Source organism: Pseudoliparis swirei, chromosome 8, assembly GCF_029220125.1.
Source record: "Pseudoliparis swirei isolate HS2019 ecotype Mariana Trench chromosome 8, NWPU_hadal_v1, whole genome shotgun sequence".
NCBI lineage: Eukaryota > Metazoa > Chordata > Actinopteri > Perciformes > Liparidae > Pseudoliparis > Pseudoliparis swirei.
This window is the reverse complement of record NC_079395.1, coordinates 20060178-20069064: the sequence shown is the minus strand read 5'-3', so window position 1 is coordinate 20069064 and position 8887 is coordinate 20060178. Positions and strand designations below refer to the sequence as shown.

The following is an 8887-nucleotide window of genomic DNA, read 5'->3' as shown; positions in this document are numbered from 1 at the left end:
AAATGAGGATTTATTGTTCTGAAAGGCACGCTGCCGAGTAAAGAACACATTGTATGGCGATTATGTACTATGTTTAAAAGCAGTTACGAGTTTGAGATTGAGGAGGATACTGAGAAACAACGAGGTAACTCAGCTTAATACTGAAAAAATACAAGAGCAGAAAGGAGGGGGAGACAAGCAGTTGCGCGGCTCCGCTGAGGGCACGCGCCTTTCACACAACAGAGCAGCCCCTCCTCTACCCACTTAGCTGCGCGCGCCGTCCTCCACCCTGCAGGCACCCAGAGCGAGCCAAGTTGAGAGCAGAACAGAGCAAGAACAGTAACGGAAGAATTCCTTTTGAAGATAACTATTAGTTAGTAGAGTGTGCGACCATCTTTTACTTTTTGAAATGATGTTTTAAAGAAATGCATTGTTTTGCCAAATTTTTAATTTTTCTTTAAATTAACTAATCAGTTGCCCGGCTAGCTCAGTCGGTAGAGAATGAGACTTCTAATTCAAAGGTTGTAGGTTATTCAGTTTTAAATTGATCCCCTTTATTATTTTATATAGTCATCTATTTTATATTTTTAGTATAATTTTTCCTCAGTCTCTCTTAAAGATTTGACCCCTTTCAAGCATAACTGCAGTTTTTTCAGCCACAAGGCACCTCTCTTAGCAGTTCAGATAAGAAAAAAGAATAAAAGAAAAAACTGAGAAAAAGGTTGATGTTTCTAAGATAATGATGATGCCACCATTTGATGGTGAGGGAGGAGCAGCCTATTTAGGTAGAATCAGAGAGTTGTAGAACGACAAACTAGGGAAAGATTTCCTTGAGGATAGCATGACTGAACAGTTTTTAGGTTATCAATAGAATCATCAGTGACTGTGACCATACAGACCGAACTGAAAGGGATAGTAGGACTAAAGTACATGAACTTCTATGACTTGGAAGCTCAGGTCAGACGCCATATAGATACAAATAAACAAGAGCAGGGAAAAGATGACTTGACCAAAGCAGAAGTAAATGGCACAAGCCACGGTGCAGCAGACTGCAGCACAACTACATAGTCCGTATCCAGCTCCTCCTCCAAATCCATAAGCACTGATCTATCAACAGCCACAGCAAGCCACGTTTGCACCGCTTCAAGCTTAGTTCCCTCAAACCTTATGTTCCGCAACAGGCGGGTCAGCAGCCTATAAATGGGGCCCACAACAGAGAGATAATATGCATAAAAGAAGCCCGTTCAGGAGTAAGAGGGGTAACAACTGGAGCAACGGAGGCTTTAGACGAGTATTAATAAATTTTTAATTATAGTCAGGCTGGACATTGGGCTAATTTTTGTCCTTATCCACCACAGGGTTAGCAGTCTCAGTCAGGACCGCTTCAGTACTCCCATAATGTCAACCCCGCCATAACAAGCACCCAACACATAGCCACAGCCACAAGGCAACAGTGATCCACGGCACCAGGCCCGGACCAGAGACACAGAATTAGGCGTGCCCAGATCCAACAGCTGACAGCGAACTGTACCCACTAAACAGAAATGTGCCACACCCACTAGTCACCCAATGAGACTAAAGAGACACTGAACAGGAAGCAAAGGGTCCGGTGGGACAGAGTAGATGATGATGACATCACACCTCTGCATTACACCAGCCAGCAGTGGAGACTTTGGTTCAAAGTCCTGCATCCCGACTCGCCACCAGGGGACCAAAAACATTGTGCCCTTAACTACACCTTGATACAAGATGAAATCTGAGATCCTGAGGGAAGGCCTGCAACACGAGATTGAGGTTCATGAAAACCCAACTGTGGAGGCTTGGAGATCTATGCAGAGAAGCAAGGAGTAGCAGCGGCTGTTGAATGAACACCAGAGTTGCAGATTGTATGTAGTCGTCGACACTGCAGCTCCACATCACAGTGTTGGTCCAGAGTGGAGGCACAGAGAAGAACAATGGTGAAAGCAGAGGTTGAGGCTACGGACTGGTGCACACACAAAATTAACACTTGCATTACTCCACATTTGAGAACATGTAAAGAACTGCACACACATCGGAGGTCCAGTTAATATTAGAGACACATGCTAAGACACATGCTTAGACACACACATAGTAGAGAGAACACTGATCATGGGGACACTGACAACATGCTAAATTTATTTCCAGACACTTTTAGGACTGAAGGGTGAACTGATGTGTGACTGATTCCGATAGCTCCCGTAGAGGTAGAGTTAAAACCGCGTGCGATTCCAATTTAATCGTCACCAGCATCCCTTAAGGATGGAACAGACTGTAGATATATTTTTTAAATCATAGAATGGTTGTTATAGGCAGGTGTAATGGAGAGGACGAGGGCTCCCTGGAATACATTAATTAATTAATTTCCTAAACCTGAAAAATGGGCCTTGATTTGGGGCCAATAAATAAATTTGTAACCCGCTCTTTAATAATTAGGCTGACTTATTTTGACATTCCTAACCCAAGCACAATGATGACGCTGTGAGTTCAGACAAGACATGGTTCTCCTGCATTGATTTGACAGACGCATGCATTTGTAATTTTATTTCTCTCTTTTCTTCGAGAGGTTGACTGTTTATTAAGATTATTATTATTGAAAAGGACGGCTTTAGGAATTCCATCCTATTTCAAAAGAGGGATAGAAGCACACAACAATCTATGTTGAGGACAGACTAGTAAGACGAGGGACCAGAGGACCAGAGGACCCAGAGAGCCGGAGGAGACGCTGACGCGGACCAGAGGAGCAGAGGAGCAGAGGAGCAGAGGAGCAGAGGACCCAGAAGGACCAGAAGGACCAGAAGGACCCAGACCAGGATGAAGCAGACGACGCTGACCCAGCCAGGGTTGAAGCAGATGAGTTGCAGCGGGGACCGGATCGTCAACTGGTTATCAGGATGCCAACCTGCTACTCACCAGCCGCTAGGATGCAAGACCCCCCCACCTGACCACTCTCAATTTCATCTCTTTCCTTCGACACCTGCACATTCACACAGACCTACTGACTTCCCTAGGATGGAAGATCTAAGAGGGTGGATCGGAGTACCACATGACAGAAACCACGCCCCTATTTCCATCCCTAACAGAGAGACACTCTCTCCCCGAGAAATAGGTATCTTACAGATCTTATGGGACCTTAATCTAGGCAACGAAAGATCATATTTCAGGAGACTTATTCACGTCAAATGGCAGAGCTAAGACAGGACGAGGAGACCAGGACACATAGCCACTTAGGGAGGCCAGGCCATGACAAGATCTGGCATAAAGAGGGAAATAAATATTCCCAGAGGAAGGGTTCACATCCAGCGGATGTGAAAAAAGAGGGATTTGTAAAGAATATATATTATAGCTTAGCACAGCCTAGTATTGTTTGCATAAATATTATGTGTAAGATGGAAAACACTGAATGGAAGTTAAAATCTCCGGCAGAGCACTCTGGTGCCTGACTGATCTAAAGAAAGATAACAGTGACACTTGGTGAGGTTTTGTGAGCCCCCCCCCCCCCCTCCGCATCCACACATTCCGGAGGTGATCACATACAAAGAGCTCTCTATACCTCAGAGCAGGGGTGCTCACACTTTTTCAGCATGCGAGCTACTTATTATGTGACCGAGTCAAGGCGATCGACCGACGGGGTGCTAGTGAGTGCGCGAGCCGAAGGATTGTTGACTGGGGTGCTAGTGAGAGTCGCGTGCGAGCCGAAGGATTGTTGATGGGGGGGGGGGGGGGGGTGCTAGTGACTTTTTTTTTGTTGTTGCTCCGTCCCGATGCGCGCAAACCGGTGTCGGAGCTCCGCGGTGCACGAGACGGCGGGCAGAGGACTGTTAACGCGACACGTAGAGACATAAATGACATGCTGCTGCTGTAATGTGGCGCCAGAGAGAAAGTGACAGGGGGGCGGGCCAATTTTTTTTTAGGTCATGCGATCTACCATACAACGCCGCGATCGACTGGCAGGTCGCCGCGATCGACCGGTCGATCGCGATCGACGTATTGAGCACCCCTGCCTCAGAGCATAGGAAGGGAACAGAGACATTTACCTCACCGGACCGATAGATAAGGAAGGGTCCAGATGTGGCCATTATTCTCCTTTTAGACACTCGAGGCCACTCACTGACCCCTCTGACACACACACACACACACACACACACACATGAAGGGCTCCTTTTGACAAATGACCTCCAGCACATCCCACCTCGGAAGAGATAAGATTATCTTAGGAAACTCCCCAGCTCAGACAAAGGAAGCTACATGTGAATTCCATCTTTCTTCCCACACTCTTTTTCACAACATATGCACTCATTGGCAGACGAGAAGAACCAATTAAGGAGCGACAATGGTGGAAGCAGAGGAACAAGAGCCAATGAGAAAACCCCACCCCCTTATCTCCTGATCAATCAGAACTGTTCCTTTCGGCTATTTAAAATGGCTGCACACTCTGAACCGGGGTCTTCTCTCCAGCGCTGGGGCCACTGGTCCCAGCTGAGGAGGGGGGTCCATGCATGATGTCTACTTGTATCCTGATTTCTGAATAAAACGCTAACAAATGTAACGTAGAAGTCTACCGCTCTTTCTTCCCGTGAGTACCGTCCAGGTGGTGTGTCGCTGTCCAACTCCAACAATACATATACATAAAAACATATAGTTATCTATATTTGTTTTCTTATGCAAGGTTAATGAGTGGCTCTGGTGATTATTCAGAGTATTCAGAGTAGATTGGTGAATTCTAGAGCTGCCGGTTCTTAGCTAGGCTCGCCGTTTCCACCTGTCTATAGCTTAGTCTATATGCTAAGCTAAGCTAACTATCTCCTATCTAATACAATAATAATAATACAAGCACAGAGGCTGTCCACTTATCTGGAAAGGAACAAGTACATTGATACATCTGTACAGAAAGCAGGCATTCCTGGTTTCTCTAGTTGCCTGGAACATACTAGTATGATTTGGCACCAGATCCAAACAGCTAAGAAGGACAAGAGAGACCTCTATGTCATCGACCTGGCCAATAGCTTTGGCTCAGTTCCCCATGAACTCCTCTGGGAATCCTTCAACTTTTTCCACGTACCAAAACCCATCACTACACTGGTAAAGACCTATTTCCAAGACCTGCCATTGTGTTTCACAACAAATGGAGTTTTACAGAACTTAGTTCGGGAGCAATGACCACGCCCCGAACGTAGCTCACTTCCGCTTACGAGAGCATTTAAACCGAGCACACCTGCCCATCTCCCCGTAACTCTGTCTCTACATCCCGTAGCAGCATGGACACAGAACTCTCACTCACCGCTTCCGATGCCGACCTCTTCGCAGACGAGCCGATAACGCCCGAAGACCCAGAGACCCCACCGTCTCCCGCCATACATCGCCGCCGGCGACCGCGACATACAGTAAGCGTCACTCACGGCTCCGGAAACCGATCCCCGGGCAGCCCCGACGCCATCGGCCCCTCACAATCCAACAGCCCCGGGCGGAGATCCCGTCTCCGTCGCCCGAGGGACATCGCCCCTCCCCGACGGCACTCTTCCAGCCGCTCGAACGCCAGCCGCTCGAACGCCAGCCGCTCGAACGCCAGCCGCGATCGGTCTCCACGCCGACGCCCCGCCGAGCGCCGTACTCTAAACAACGCCGGGTGGACAGTGCGTAAATTGAAAGATGCACTCACCGAGCGCAACATCCCGTTTTTCGAATCCGACAGGAAAGCACGATTATATCAACGCCTGACTGAACACCAGCGGAACACCACGGCACTTCCGGGTTCCCAGCGCCGCGCCAGCAGCAACGCCGATGACGTCACTATGCGAACCACGGCCGCAGCAGCGCTGCCTCACACAGAGGGCCAGGTTGCATCGCAACCCCCCCAGCATGCCCTCAACCCAGAGGCCACCCACCCGGCAGGCTCCCGCGTACAGCCTTCACTTCCACCCCATGCACATGCTTCCTCCCATCCAAGCACCTCTTCCCACCCCTCCGCTGTTCCGTTCCCTCCCCCCTACGCCTACCCCTACCCCTTTCATTACCCTTCCCTCCCCCATCTCCCACACGTGTGTAATACTAACCTGCATACAACCTTTCATTCCACAGGTCAGCCAGCATCAGTTAACAACTTCCTTCCACAGCACGTACCTCCACCCGCCAGGCCCACCTAGCCATAGCAACACCTCCAGCACACCCACCCACCCGACCATCCCGTTATCTAACTCCATCAGGCAGCAGATTCTCACTGGTAACTACGTCGACCTCGCCCATCTCATCCACCCATCAGCTAGCAACACCCAGACCCCTAGAGAACTGCTCACCATATTCGGCCCCGTCGAGCTGAGCCAGCCTCTCCCCGCCCGGTCCAAAGAACTCACGACAACGGAGTTCGCGTACGCTTTCTCCCTGTACCGCGGCGTTATCTGCTCCGCCCTACCCGACCGCAGGCCCGAGCTGGACAACTACTTAACGTTAATCCTCAATTTAGCCTTGCGGTTCGGCAACAACGGGTTCTATAGCTACCACGTCCTGTTTGCTTCGAGGCCGCCGCGTGCAACAGTACAACCAGGGCACATATTGGGAACCCTCGACCCAGAATTATATTGTCGAGTTTTGCATCCCGCCCCTCCCTTAACTGCGAGCTCTGCAGCGCACCAGCCCACCCAGCCTCCTCATGCTTCCTCTCTGCAACTCAGCCGCAACCAATTCCCCTTAAACAAAGTCCCACCTCCCACCACAGCCCGCCCCCCCCAGCACCCCGCCCCCACCCCATCAAACCAGCCCCCCGCCCTCCCGCCAAGGATACAGACCGGAGAGGAAGACCCATCCTCTACCAGGGCGGAAAGACGGTCTGCAACAATTTCAACGACCTGGGATGCAACGCCTCCAGCTGTCGATTCCTCCACACCTGCTCCAAAATCAACCTGCCCCCATAACCCTCTAAAACACAAGCTCTGTAAGTACCTCGGGACACCGATTAACATCCCCGCGTTAGCCTCCGCACTGGAGGGACACCCAGACCCCCAGTTCACGAGTTATCTTTTACAAGGTCTCACTCACGGTTTCCACCCAGGCGTATCTGCAGTACCACAGTCTTCCTTTACGTGCAAAAACCTGCAGTCAGCCACCGCCGAGCCCGACATAGTTGCCAAACTCTTAGCCCAGGAAGTTAAAAACTCATTCATGATCGGCCCACTCACCAGCCCACCTTTCCCCATAGTTAGAATAAGCCCCATCGGAATAGCTACCAGGAAATATTCGGGCAAAAAGAGGCTAATTATAGACCTCTCAGCACCTCGCGGCTCCTCAACCCCAAGCATCAACAGCCTCATCCCCAGCGCAGACTGCTCCATGCAGTACGCAACAATTGGCCATGCCACATCCCTCATCCGCCTCGCAGGCCGAGGAGCCTGGCTGTCCAAAGCTGACATCACCAGCGCTTTTAAAATAATGCCCATCCACCCGGATTACTGGCACCTCTTCGGCGTCTCCTGGAACGGCGCTTACTACTTTGCCGTACGCCTGACCTTCGGGTGCAAAAGCAGCCCCAAAATCTTTGACTGCTTATCCGAGGCACTCTGTTGGGTCCTAGCGAATGTCCATAAACTCCCCTACGTCATCCACCTCTTGGACGACTTCCTCACCGTCACACCACCTTCCTCCCCGCACACGGCCTCCATGCCCTGACCTCCTTGTTCCAGGAACTCGGCGTCCCCTTTCTGCAGAGAAACCGCAGGTCCCAGCACGTCACTGGAATTCCTCGGCATCACCCTCGACTCGGTCCTATTCCAAGCGTCTCTACCCTCGAGAAAATCAACCGCATTTCCTGATTATCTCCAATTTCCTCCTGACCCCCACATGCACCAAGCGCCAACTCCTCTCACTGCTAGGCCACCTTAATTACGCCATTCGTATCATTCCCCAAGGTCGTTCCTTCTTGTCCCACCTTCTCTCAGTCGCCGCTCACCGAAAACCTCCAGACACACGTCACGCTCGACAACGCATGCCAAACAGAGCTTAAACTATGGCACCAGTTCCTCTCCTCGTGGAATGGAATCTCCTTCTTCTATGATGACCACATTACAAAACCGGAAGACATCCAGCTCTACACAGACGCAGCACCCTCAATAGGCTTCGGCGGCCTCTTCGGCAACAAATGGTTTTCAGCCGATTGGCGGTGGAATTTCGTCCCTGACTCCCTCCTCCGCGATCTCAGAATTATATCCCATCGTCATCGCAGCCATTCTTTGGGGCCTGAATGGTCCAAAAGACAATAACTTTTACACCGACAACAGCGCAGTAGTTGACATAATCAACAAAGGGCGGTCACGCTGCCTAGACATCATGCAGTTCATGCGCAGACTAACCCTAATTTCGGCCCGGTGTCAGTTCATCATCAGAGCCACCCACATCCCAGGTCACAAAAACCTCATCGCCGATTCACTCTCCCGTTTCTCATTTCAGAAATTCAAACGATTAGCACCAGCCTCGGAACCCCAGCCGACTCCGGTCCCACCGTTTTCAGCCACCATCTTCATCTGACCCCTCAACTACGACACCTGATCTCCGCCTCCCAAGATGCCATCATCACTAGCGTCGCACCACGAACACTGTCTTTGTACCTCACAGGATGGCACAGCTTTAAAGCTTTTCACGTCTTTGCCGGCTTGCCATTCCCATCACTCGACGTCCTCACCCTCACAAACTTCGTCACATACGCCCACTCCCGCACCATCAGGTCAGCGACCATAAAAGTCTACCTAAGCGGAATCAATTTCCTCACCAAACTGTCCACAGGGGCGCCCTGTCCCGCCACAAACCACTCGCACATAGCCATGCTCCTTAAAGGCCTGCGCAACACCGAACCTATCTCTGCGCCTAAACGCCTGCCCCTCACTCCAGACCTCCTCACTCGCTG

The 8887-nt window shown here is 50.6% G+C and overlaps 1 pseudogene; it reads left to right on the top strand.

Annotated features, from left to right (window-relative positions):
• The first annotated feature begins 5255 nt into the window (after positions 1-5255).
• Positions 5256-8579, top strand: LOC130198497 (uncharacterized; annotated as a pseudogene).
• Positions 8580-8887: the final 308 nt, after the last annotated feature.